Source organism: Echinops telfairi, unplaced genomic scaffold (assembly GCF_000313985.2).
Source record: "Echinops telfairi isolate 266 unplaced genomic scaffold, ASM31398v2 ScPeMD7_11;HRSCAF=52, whole genome shotgun sequence".
Taxonomy (NCBI): Eukaryota; Metazoa; Chordata; class Mammalia; order Afrosoricida; family Tenrecidae; genus Echinops; species Echinops telfairi.
In genome coordinates this window covers 8,826,796-8,839,804 of record NW_022103908.1, presented here as the reverse complement: position 1 = coordinate 8,839,804, position 13,009 = coordinate 8,826,796, and the positions used below count along the sequence as shown (strand labels likewise).

The window sequence follows — 13,009 nt, the reverse complement described above, 5'->3', positions numbered from 1 at the left end:
TTAAGACAGAGCCTCGCATCTTACTCACCTTTGTGCTCCCCAATCTTAGCACAAACCTTGGCACATAAGTGATGGATCAGCCCCTCAAATTTCATCACAGACTGTAAATGTCTTTCTTTCACTGCACAATCTAGTGTACCTCCGTTGGCCCTCGATAGGCAGTATGGGGCAGCTTAGAACTGCCCCCTAGTTTCCAAGGTGGTAAGTCTTTACAGAAGCAGACTTCACCTTCCTCCCACAGAGCGGCTGGTGGGGTTGAACTCCCCACCTTGAGGTTAGCAGTCCAATACCTCATCCACAGCACCACCAGGCCTTTCTACACACCACACCTTCTGGGCTGTTATAGCCAGGTCTAAAGTTGAATTATGCCTTTGGTATGTGCATTTTGGAAGACAGGGATGAATCCAATAGTATTCACAGGCCATCTCACATGAGCTAAAAAGTGGCACCTCTTTCGCGGGATGCAGACGTTCCTAACAATTTTCTTTTCTGTCTAGAAAGTTCCTCTGTGGTAGTTAGGGATTAAGTCAACCAGACACGCCTGGTGAGGGGTGGAGTCGAACTTGTCACTCAAGTCACAGCCGGATGACACCTCCTTGAGGTCCTGAGCAATGTGTGTCAGAGTGAGAGACTCTGGGAGCTGCTCTCTCTCTGCCATTACACCTTCCTCCTCGCTGCCCCTTCACTGGGACTCGGTCTGCCTCCTGGGGTGGCCCCATGTGGGGCCTCCCTGACCCCTGAAAGCTGTCGGTGCCCTGCCATGCTCCTGCCAATTTTGGATCCAGAGGACTTTGCCCCCACTGGCCTGTGACCCCCCTGCTTCTCGCTTCCCCGTTTGCGTCAGCTACGTGAGTCTCTGGACTTGAGTTGGACTGGATTGGACTCGAGCGGCTCTGGATAAAAGGTTTCTTCTTGATATAATAGTCTTTCTTATGCATAGACAAGTGTCCCTAGATTTGTTTCTCTAGACAAGCCGGCCTAATGCATCCTTGGTGAGCGGGGTAGTGGTACAGTGTGCAGTTTATGAATGGCAGTCGATACGTGAAATTCAAGAAGGCAGCAGTGAGCAGAGATGAAGAAAACTTATTTAATGGTATTGGAGATCAGGGCTCTGTTTCAGACTTTCTCAATGCTGACTCATCACCACCCCAGCCCCGTGGGTTTCCAAGACTAAACTGTTTACAGGAGTAGAAAGCCCAGTCCTTCTCCCTCAAAGCTTCTGGTCGTTTCTAACTACTGACCGTGAGGATGGCAGCCCAACACTTAACCACTGCACCATCAGGGCTCCATTCAGACTTGACTACCTTCTAATTACTTTACCAGGTACCCCATAGGTTAGTGGGTTAAGACTGGGCTGCTAACCACAAGGTCAGTAGTTCTAACCTACCAGTTGCTGCTCTGTGGGAAAGGTGAGATTTTCTGCTCCCATAGAGATTTATAGCCTCAGAAAGGCACAAAGGTAGCTCTACCCTGCCCTCTGGGGGTTGCTATGAAAATTGGTTTACCTTCTCTTGGCCTGAACATCCTCATCTCCACATTGATGAAAGGGTAGCACGTGTCCCATCTATCTTACGTGGCTCTCAGAATGAAAGTGAAAGTACCTCTGTGAAGCACTAAGCAAACTGTTTGTGGCCCTCAAACTTCCCAAGTTTTCTCACCTGCCTTAATTGCTAAGCTACTTATGAATAAAGCATAAGGTAACCATTTCAGCCTAGAGCCTCTGCTCAGGCCAGTTATATGAGCATTTCATTTACAATGAGAATTCTATTAGCGATTCTTATCCATGCACTGCAAGTTCATTGCCTTCCTGTTAGATAATCTTTCCAAATAAAATTATTATGCTGTGTGCTTACTAGAGTTTCCTATCTTTATTGTTAATGCAGAAAAGCCAATGCACATTCCAGAAGATGTCACCATTTAAATATACATCCACTTTAAAGTTTCTTTATAAAGAGTTCTTCAAGCAACCTATCTGACATATTGTAATGGAACCTGTCCTTCTGTAAAATCTGTCTTTCAATTTTCTTCATTTCCTTTTATTTACAAAACAGAGTATTCTTATATTTAAGGGATTTGGGGGCTCTTGACAATACTTCCCATCATTCATAACTGAAATATGCAACATCAGATCTCAGCAAAATGAAAATATTTCATTAGATAGCTTCACCTAAGATGTATTTACTTAATTTATTAAGTCATATTACTATTTTGGTTTTGCCTCCAGATTCATTGTAACACTGTCTGCCCAACTGGCCAAGTACACCCAGAATTTATTGCTGGAAAAGAAAAATTTCTGTTCACATATATGGCAAGTAAATGGTAGATATTTTCCCAAACACCATAAAGTCATCAATCTCAAAGATAATACAAAAGAGGCTTCATAATTAGTTGTCCCAGCTGCCAAAATTTGTTTTAATTTGCTTTCAACTACTTACAGTTTTGCCTTTTTTTTTCTCCAAAAATTCAACCTTTTTCCATGTTAAGATTTGTGTCATTTGCCCACAAAAGCCCCAAATGTTTTGATGACCTAGACATAAGCAAACATGTTTCCCAGGAACTTGATTTAGGTAATCGACAGCACTGAGTCTACAGATCACAGAGATGTTATATTAAAACTTCCTACTATGCCTTTACCTCTCCGCCCAAACTTGAGCTCGTTAGTGGCCCATTTCCACATATGGATCCACACCCAAGTTGTCAGCCGATGTGAAGTACAATTAGACAGTGCAAGTGGTCCACAAAGTTTTCCCTCCCCCTTTTTAACGTTTATTGGAAGAATCCCTTTTCCATTCAACAATTCATACACACTTTGTTTCAGGTCATTGGTTGCAATCCTCAGAATGCAATATCCCTTCTCAAAGGTTGTAATCTTTATGGAAGCCAAATCCCATCTCTTTCTCCCTCAGAGCAGCTGGTAGGTTCAAACTCCTGACCATCTCTGCCCACTTGAGGTTTCTGAGGCTGTAAAGTAAACCTTTATGGGAGGAAACAGCCTCACCTTTCTCCTGCGGAGCAACTCACTCACTCACGGCCAAGTCCACAACAACTCATAACAATCCTACAGGATAGGGTGGAGCTGTCGCTGTGAGTGTCCGAGACTGTACCTCTTTGCAGGAGTAGAAAACCCTTTCTCCCGAGGAACAGCTGGTGGTTTGGAACTTCAGGCCTTAAAGGTAGCAACCCAATGCATAACCACTATATGCCACCAGGGCTCCAAACACCGAATAGGAGCCAGATAAGTCAAATAGATAATAAAGCCTTTTTTTTTGGTACAGATAATACATGTTTTATCACTTTTATTATGCCACAAATGTTAATAGTTTTATACAACAGTAGAATGCACATTAGCTGGACTGGACTGGTCTACTCTAACCACTAGTCTGTCACGTCCTGTAGCAGTGGCCTTCCAAAATATTTTTTGGAGATGAAGTCTCATAATAACTTTTAGTACATTTATCAACAAACACAGAATTGACTACTGCGTTACAACATAATTCTCCTAAATATAATGTATCAAGATAATCTACAGCAAATCAAATAATGCAGCTTCTAACCATAATATTCATTTGCATTATACAGCCATTTTCTGCTCCACTCAACTACAAGATTAACCCTGGAATATCATACTCAGTGCTGGAAGGTAAAAGGAACATGGGGGGGGGGGAGTTCAAGGACCTTCTAGGGTTCAAATTCCTGCTCCACAGTTCACTGGCTATCAACAGTGGAGTGCCTTACTTAACTTTGCTGAGAATCAGCCGCCGCACCTACAAAGTAGAACCCAGAGGGCACAGAGTACATATTCAATGAAAGCTTGTTGGAAAAAACAAATGAGGGATTCTCCTGTGTCACACATAGTGCACACTGACAGCATGTACAGAGCCAACCAACCTAGACACCTTAGGTTTTCAAAGAAGTCCATCTCCACCGATAAGCGGGAAATGACAAAATCTGAAACCATATGCAACCTATTAGATAGAGCCATTAAAATTCTATATATAAAATGCTGTATGTTTTGTAACCTTATTTTTCACAAAGCATCAACTTAACTCCATTAAGCACTTTCAGTAGGACTCACCATTTTCAGCACACCTAATGATTCCTCTGTCTCGCTGTATGTCAAGGTAGTAAGACCTAAATTTCTCATTCCTAGAAGAGGCACTTCCCCTTTTCTCCCTTTCCCCTCTTCATTTTGTTACAGTATGAACTGCAAAAAGCAATCAGAATTTCAAATAATCCCCAAAAGTAGGAAAAAAGAAAAATGTTACCATGGCAAAGTGAACCAGTTTACCTGCGGCAGGCGGCATCACAGTACAGAACTGCTAAGTAACATGCATCCATCAATACTAAATCAAAACTCAGTATCCACAAGACACCTGGGGGACGCCACATATCCTATGAAAGTCACATACAAAGGGCAGACTACCAGTACCTGCTTATTAAGGAACAGAAATCAGATAAACTAACATAATTCTCAGCTTCTCCAGTACAGTCTTTGCAGAATAAAAAGTAACTTTTATTTTGCTACTAAGACTCATTCTTGAATGCCTGATTTTCAAAAAAAGTCATCCACATACTGAAGCAGCCTAATATTTATTAAGTACGAAGTACAGATAGGATTTTCTGCATGCAATGCTTGACAGACACATTATAATGCTCAAAAGCATTCTGAAACAATGGCACTGTTGGCGCTAGGTTTTGGTGGTGTGGTTGTTAGGAATCAGAAGTGGCTCAATGGCAGAGTTTGATTTGGTTTGGGGGAAACTGAGACTTTGAGAGATAACTTGTGCAGTTTTCAAAAAACCAAGCTTACTGCCACTGAGTTGATGCCTACTCATAATGAACCTATGGGGCAGGGTAGAACTGCCCCCAGTGATCTAGCCAGACTGCAAATCTTTAAGAGGAGTAAACACTGTCTTTCTCCCAAGGAGCAGGGGTGGCTTCGAAATGCTGTTCTTGCAGTTACCAGCCCTCCCCTGGCCAATGAGACAGCTAAAATCTGGGTAGTTAAGGTTTCAAACTCAGCACTGTTTGACTCCTGTTTGCCCCATATCTCGCAAGGCTGCTCTGGGTCAGAAGTAGAATAAATAAGAAAATGTGGTGAATTTAGGATTGCCTGAGAGGATTGAAAATACTGAGGAGCTTGAGATAAGAAGTTTGGTAGGAAAAGACCACGATGGTGACATTTATCCACTAGAAGAATAGCTAGCTGGATGCACAATGGCCATACTTCAATGTGTTCTTTCAATAAATATTTCAGTACATACTATATATCAGCCATGCTGTTAGCCACTGCTTGAAATGCCAGTAAAATAACTGTGAAGACTCAGTTCCTGCTCTCATGGGGCTTATTACTGCAAGGGGACCAACACAAATCAACAAGCAATCCCACCAGAATGAGTACCACGAGCTATGGGGTCATATCCCAAAGACTGGAACGAAGAGCATTTTTACAAGCAATGGGTCATAAATATGAGTCCCATAGAAAGTGACATTTACAGTGATACTTGACTCACAAACAGGAGTTAGGTAAGGCATCTGTGTGGCACGGAAAAGGGTGGGAAATGGGTTACACCAAGCAGCTCATTTGAATCTCTTGGTTTGCCTGACAAGGGTATTGGGTTTCGAGTGTGAGAAACTGGTGTTGTGGTAGTTGCTTCCTCAGTGGGAAAATGTCACTGAGGATAAAAGAGGTAAACGAGATGCTCATTTGCACAAATGTGTGTGTGTGTAAAGAAATACACACAGTGGAAAGACGTGTGAATGAATACAAATGTGTCCGTTTTCCTCAAATAACCATGTAAGAGCTCTATCATCTGCCTTTCTTTAGTGTCTACTTTGTATCATGTTTGTCAAGAGCAACTTATGTTTGAGTTGGAAACAATCTTTGAGTCTAGCTAAACAACTTAAGCCAAAATTAGTTATCATTTCATCAACGAAAGTGTGGCTTCACTGGGACCTGAAGTGCGGTGTGTGGGGGTGGTGTGTACTGCTCAATTCATTTAGGCTTCTAGGGACCCCAGGTCTCAGCGTAGAATTGCCCCAATAGAGATTTCTTGGAAGCAATCTTGACAAACACAGATCACCAGATCTTTCTTCTAAGGGAGCCACTGGGTGGCTTTGAACTGCCAACCATTCCGTTAGCAGCTGGCACTTAACCAGTGGCATCGCCAGAGTTTGGGGGGTTTTGTTTCATTTTTTTGCAGTTCGGTATTTTAAAGTATAATATCCAAATTCAAAAGACACTCTAAGGGAATTAGGGCATTTCTAGTGACTCACTGATAAAGATTTTACTTGTCTCATGAGAGGTCCACTGGAGGCTTCTAATCTCTAAAGAACAGTTGTGATCCTTATTTTCTGTTCTATAAATGATCATGTAAACTGGTTATTTGCCTGAGTTAACGTCTCTTTTTAAAAGCTCAGATTTGACTGACCTGCAGTATAGAAATGTGAACCGCCAGCAGCTTCTTCCAAGCTTTAGAGGAGCTTTTTAAGAGTGACTTTATCAAGGTCATAGAGCACATCTCTAGTGAAACAGAAATGGAATTCATGACCTTTGACTGCCAGAAGTTTTCTACCCACACTCTGAAATTCCTTCTCTATAAGTGTAATTCATATGCACTTTGAAAAGCAGGGAAGTTTATCCTTTTAGGACAGGGGTAGGGGATGGAGTGAGGGTGATTTTCCTGTTAAATCACTATTGTACCGCACCCAGAGTTTACAGCTTACAAAGGGAATTTTACTTACGTCACCTCACTTCACCTTGCCAAGGCCTATTGAGAACATATTATTTGTCCCATTTTACAGATGAGAACTGAACGGGAGAGATGAAAGATTGATCAAGGTCAGGTAGAGTTAGTAAGAGGACCTGCCTAAGCTGAAATAGTTCTATCCATTAAATCAGTCCTTCTTCCAGGATATACAAATCTGAATGGATGACTGATGATAAAATGAATAAGGGCCTTTATTACGATTTCTTTTTATTCTACTTTTTATAATAGTCTCTCTTGGCAGCCAATTAAGGGTGTTGGTTTGTTTGTTTTACTCACCTGCCTGTTAATCTAAAAGTGAGAATATTATCCATAAAAATTTGGAGACAAGCAAGCTTTAGTGCATTTTCTCCCTTTTCAGTCTCTTGGGTGCATTCACATGCACACACATGCTTTCTACTAGAAGTCTTGGTTATAATGTACAGAATGTGTATGTGTGATCTGCACATATCTCCAGAAAACAGAACCAATTTGACAGCAACTGCATATAAGGAGCTTGTAAAAGTTTATGGGAAATTTTCATTAATTTTTAATTCCATTTTTCCATGAATTTTTGAAGTATATACTCATATATATCCCATTTACCTGGCCTGATATATACATATATGCATATATAACTTATCCATATCTATCTATATATCCATATATAATATATAGCCTATATGATATACGTATATATATATATATATCAAACTCACTGAATACATTCCAACTCATACAAGGTTTCTGAGACTGTAAATATGGGAGCAGAAAGCCTCATCTTTCTCGTATAGTGTTGATAATGAGTTTGAACTACCAATCTTGTGGTTAGAAGTCCAATGCTTACCCAATGGCACCACTAGAGCTCTTTGTGTGTGTGTGTGTGTGTGTGTGTACCATTACATTTATATAGATCCATTCTACATACTTAACTCATTCTAAACATATGTATGTGTGTGTTTGTGTGTGTAACCCATTGCCATCCAGTCGATTCCAACTCATAGTAACCTTATCAAGCATAGCAGGTCTGCCTCATGAGTTCCTGACTCTATAATCTTTACAGATTCCATATTTCTCTCATGGAATGGCTGGCAGGTTCTAACCGTCAACCTTCTGGTAAGCAACACAGCGCCAAACCATTGTCCTACCCACCAAAGTGGTAAATCTCTATGGAAGCCAGCTGTCACATCCTCCTCCCTTATAGAAGGAAAGACCTACCAAACTTCCAGTTAGTAGTCAAGCACTTAACCACTGCACCATCAAGGTTCCTACAATAAACAAAAAACAGTGAATGTTTATGTATGTATCTTGTTAGGTATCACCAAATCAGCTCTGACCCATAGCAACCCTATGCACAATAGAAGGAAGCAATGTGCCAACCTCATAATATATATATACATAGTTACACGCTCACACTCTGTATGTTTATACAGTACACATATATAAGCAGACAACATATATACATATATATGAGCAGATTTCAAACAGCTCTATTATGCTTCAATTTCTCCAAAGGATTTTTTGAAGCTTCCACATCCATCATGCATCAAGGCCAGAAATGACTGTGAAATGCCATCTATACTGATAAGTATGCTCAGTGTCCCACCTGGAAGACAATTCCTGACTGTCCAAGCCAGCAAGCACAGAGAGTGACAGCCTCTCTGCCAGCTTCCACTGCCTCTACTGGGGTTGGGAAGGCAGACGACCAGAAAGCTCTGCAGTCTCCTGGTCTCCTTCCCTGCAACATGACAGCCAAAAGACCAAATTCACTGCCATGGTGACTCACAGTGACCTGGAGGTTTACCACACACACACACACACACACACACACACACACTAACTACTTACAGGAATAGAAAGCCCAGTCTTCTCCTACAGAGCCGCTATTGGTTCTGAACTGCCAACCATGCAGATCGCTGCCCAATGCATAACCACCACACCACAAGGGTTCCTTTTAACATGACAGCCGTGAGGGTTCTCAGCTACTTCCTCTCCACCTAAACAACTACTTGGACCTGTCCAATTCTTACATTTAAGAACAAGCAAAACTACACCAAGAGATAAGCCACAGAAGAAAGCAACCAACTAACCACAACAAAATAGGACTCTATGTTACAAACAGAAAAGGCAAGAACGAAGACATTACACCAAAGCAGAATCCCTTTTGCGTCAATGGCCTATAATCTAATGCCAGGTTCAAAACAAATTTTTATGGAGCAATAGGACTACTCAAGTAGCCCCTTTCAGGACAATAAATACCCTGAACTAAAAAATTCTTTTGTAACATAATTACTGAGAATATAGAGAGAAAGTAACCATTTAATCCACAGCATGTGTTCACCACCGCAAGAACTTAAGGGCTGACGTCAGACGGGGTGTGGCCCATCCAGGCCCTGAGAATGAATTCTGGGGAGCTGAAGTCAGCCAGCTCCCAGAGCTGGCTAGGGATCTACACGCAAGGCAGGTCAACCAGAGCCTAAGGCTGTTGACCTTCTCTGGGCACAGGGCAAGGCCCATCTGTTTACTTGCATTTTGTTTCTGGGAGGGAGCTTGTGACAGATGAGTTATGGCAGTGATTTCATTTTCATATTTCTACCCTTAGAGTTTGTGCATACCTAAAGCTGACAGTGGTGCATAGTTGGTAGGTGGAGACACTTGGCTTTTCAAATGAAAATTAAAATAATAAACAGGTCAATGCTACACTGGGCCAAAACTCAGCCATTTCCACTCTGCTGTCTTACTGTAGTCTCCAAAAGTAAGTACTCCCTCCAAGCGGATGCCGACTACTCATAGTGACCCTTGGGAACACGGCAGATCTGCCCCCATGGGTTCCTGAGACTGTAGCTTTTTACAGATGTACAAAGCCTCCTCCCCTTCCTGAGGAGCCACCTGTGGTTTGGAACTGCCAACCTTGTGATTAGCAGCCAAACACCTTACCACTACACCACCAGGGCTCCTAAATATAAATGAGAGGTAAGCAATTGTAACCCACCTCAGGAATGATTTACAAACAAGAAGCTGTTTTCGGGGGGGAGATGGGGAGAAGTAGGGTATCAATTTTGAATCAAACTATTAGGAGAATGTAGCTGGCCCTCATGAAACAACGCAGAAGCCCAAGCAGAGAAACAGAATGTATTGGAAAACAGGAGCACAGAAAGACAAAGAAAACTTCTCAAAGAATCATGGGCCATCCTGGTTTTGTACAATTCATGTGTCTGGTGTGAAGGAGCAAACCCTCTCCTAGCGTTATTAAACTGGCGCAATTGAAAGATTGCTTTTCTCACCGGGTGGGAACCACAAATAATTTGACACCTCAACTTCACGTGCTTTGACGACTGATATTTGATTACTAAATAGAGTGCTCTCCGTAGGTTCCAATCCGTGCCACGGTGGACATGTCCAGAGCCTTCCTATGTCCCACTGGCTAACAATTTCTATCATCTCACTGGGGAAGATTACTCAATACTGGAGCCTAACTAGCATGGGCTTGAATTGAGAATGGCCTCAGTAATGTGCCTGGGGGCCTGGCCCTTCCCTTGTGCTGGTGGAGATAAAACGCACCTATCTTTAAGCCCAAATTATTTCACTCCATTGAGAACCACCTGCTCCGTGGTAGAGCACCTAAAATTTATTCTCAAGGCTATGAAAGGGTGTGTTTGCCTTTCACAGGAGGCCAAGAAGAAAAACCTGAGGAACGCATATATTTAAGTGGCCAGACGCCCTATGGATACCATGGGCCCAGTGGTGTGCTGTTAGGAATGAACATCGAGGTCTCTGGTTGGTTTGACTCTTGGCCTGAGAAGCCGGATGGTCCCTGCCAGTGCAGCCCCCTTCTCCTGTGGTACACACATAAGAGCCAGCTGTGGTGGGCAACCACTGGGCCAGAGTGGCTACAATCAGGGTCTCCAGTGCTATAGACCAAAACCTGTTTTCATCCCGATAGCATTCATTTTTTGGAAAGAAAGGTTTTCTGTTTTTGTTTTGTTTTGTTGGCAGAGGGGGGCAGATGAGGGAGGAGGGAATGAAATAAAGGTTCATCGGGGCAGCAATTTTCATAGATAACAATACAAAGCTTGAAAAAATAAACCGCTCACTGAGTTTCTTTCAAATATACATTTCCCAATAATAACAGATAAATTACCTTCTGTGTCTCAAAACAAAACAGAAACCCTTGAAGAAATGTTGTTTGCCTGACATAGCTCTATTACTTAACAGTCCCGGGTCATAAAGCATGACAATGTTAGGGAAAAACATTCCAAATTTTACCCATCTAAGTATCTTTCATGATAGATATGAATGAAGAGGTACAATAAACAGCCTTCCAGAATACATGACAAATGTGTGCCCATTCTTGTATGCTCAAATTGCACCGTTTGCAACTCCAAAAGGGCTTAATGTCTTTTGATTCTCAAGACTGAGCAGGCTGAAATAGTAAAGATACAACTTATGCAACTAAAACGTTTGTCCTTCAACATCTACCGCTACTAAGCTTTTACGGTTGGATTTTCCCAGCTAAAAACATCACTCTTTATCATAAAGCAATTTTTGTGTGCTTTTCAAAAATGTAAACAACATGCGAATGAGAAGGGTGAGTAGCACAGACAAGCTTTTGGGGTGAAGAGAGGGAAGTGGGGGAGGGCGCAGGTCACTGTTTCCATTAAATGCCCACTGGAAAGCCTCTTTCTTAGAGGGTGTCCACCCACTCTTCAAAGTGACCACTCCCATTCCCATCACAAGGAGCTGCCTGCTAAAAGCCACCAAATTTATTTCAAAGCACTGACTTAACCTAAACAACTCTATCCTCCAGTCAGAAAAGAGATTGGCGGCATCTAGGAGGATTTACAGAATGACGTGCATTTGATTGGCAGATGTCTGCAGAAGAGGTCTAGATGCACACGCACTAAATGTAAATAGAGCTGCTCACCTCCCTGGCGTTACAGGGCAAGTGGGAGAACATTGAAGTAGGTGTAAAATAACGCCAACCGGTTTCCACTCGGACTCTGTGAGCCAAGGGAATGGTTAAGACAATTCCTATAGAAGGACACTTTAATTCATCTGTACATTTAAATTAGAGCGCTGACAATGGTAACCACACAAAGTGTTTATCCAGATTACACATTCCGTTGTACTAATACTCCTTATCTCAACACAGTCAGCTTTTATTAGGCGAATTAAGGCTATTACTATTAAAGTATGCAAAACTGGAAGCACAGGGTGAGGGGGTTGGGAAGCTGCAGCGCACATAACAAAGGAATTGGTACTTTTCCCCCTGCTTCTTGCCTCAAATGCACAGCGAAACAGAACTGTTGAGTGCACCCCACCCTTTCCCGAAAGATGAAAGTTTTCAAAGTTGTAATAGACAGTTCTCAGCCCCACCAAAGCCAGGCTGAGTCTCCCCGCGGGGGGAGCATCTAAAAGGAACACCAACTAATATCGCCGAGGTCAAGTCCGAGTGCTCGGCCAGAGCTCCCCGGCTGGACATTGCAAAGTTGTCCCTGTTAACTCTGGCCGGGTCCCCCCCGTCATTGGAAATAACAGCCAAGGGCCAGGCTTTGGCTACTTCCATGAACCAGGCACTGTAGCAAGTGACAGTTACACATCATTACGACCGGAGACAATAATGAATGTAGCACCAGGACCACTATTCTTGCGAGCCGTGTCATCTCGGCCTGTTAACCCCTTCTCCTCCACGCTCCCGGGCGCACACCCACAGCCCACAGCCCCGGTGCGGCAGCTATTCATCCTCGACTGCTGGGGCAAACTACTTCAACAAGACCCCACCGTTCAGCCCGGGTGTTTCATTTGTCATCCTTGCCAACTGTCGGGCAAAGCTGGCAACCAACCATTTCACTCGGAGTAAGGGGGGAAATGCTTAATACACGTTACTCGTTAAGTTCTTTAAAACACTGTATTTTCGAAAAAAAAGAATTAGGGGTGGGAGGGCGCTAAGAATCCACCTTTATTCTCCACGAATCCGACCAACGCTACTACGAGCTTTGCAATCGCCTCCCCCTCCCCCGGCCCGCTCCCCAATACTTTCCCCTTTTTAGGAGCACCGACCAACCCCAATGATTTCACTGGAGTCGATGACAGAAGGAAAATAAAACATGTTACGAAAACACGGTCTGCTTGGGGATGGCAAAAAACAAATTAAAAACACAAAAAAAGAGGGGAGTGGGTTGTTTATTTTGATAAGAAACGGAATCGGCACAGACCTGTATAGAAGGTGCAGGGCAGGAGAAATTGTTTTCTTTCCCTTACAC

General features: G+C 42.8%; 1 protein-coding gene across 2 annotated transcripts in view; it reads right to left on the bottom strand.

The window, feature by feature from the left end:
• KLF12 (Kruppel like factor 12) overlaps positions 1–13,009 on the bottom strand; it is a 728,313-nt gene that overhangs the window by 505,329 nt on the left and 209,975 nt on the right. The window contains exon 1 of one of the 2 annotated variants that reach the window (XM_045287156.1): positions 12,962–13,000. The exons of the other annotated variant lie outside the window; for it this stretch is intronic. The gene's annotated coding sequence lies outside the window, so the exon portion shown is untranslated. Of the gene's footprint in view, positions 1–12,961; positions 13,001–13,009 lie in introns of those variants that run through there. 2 annotated transcript variants of the gene reach the window in all.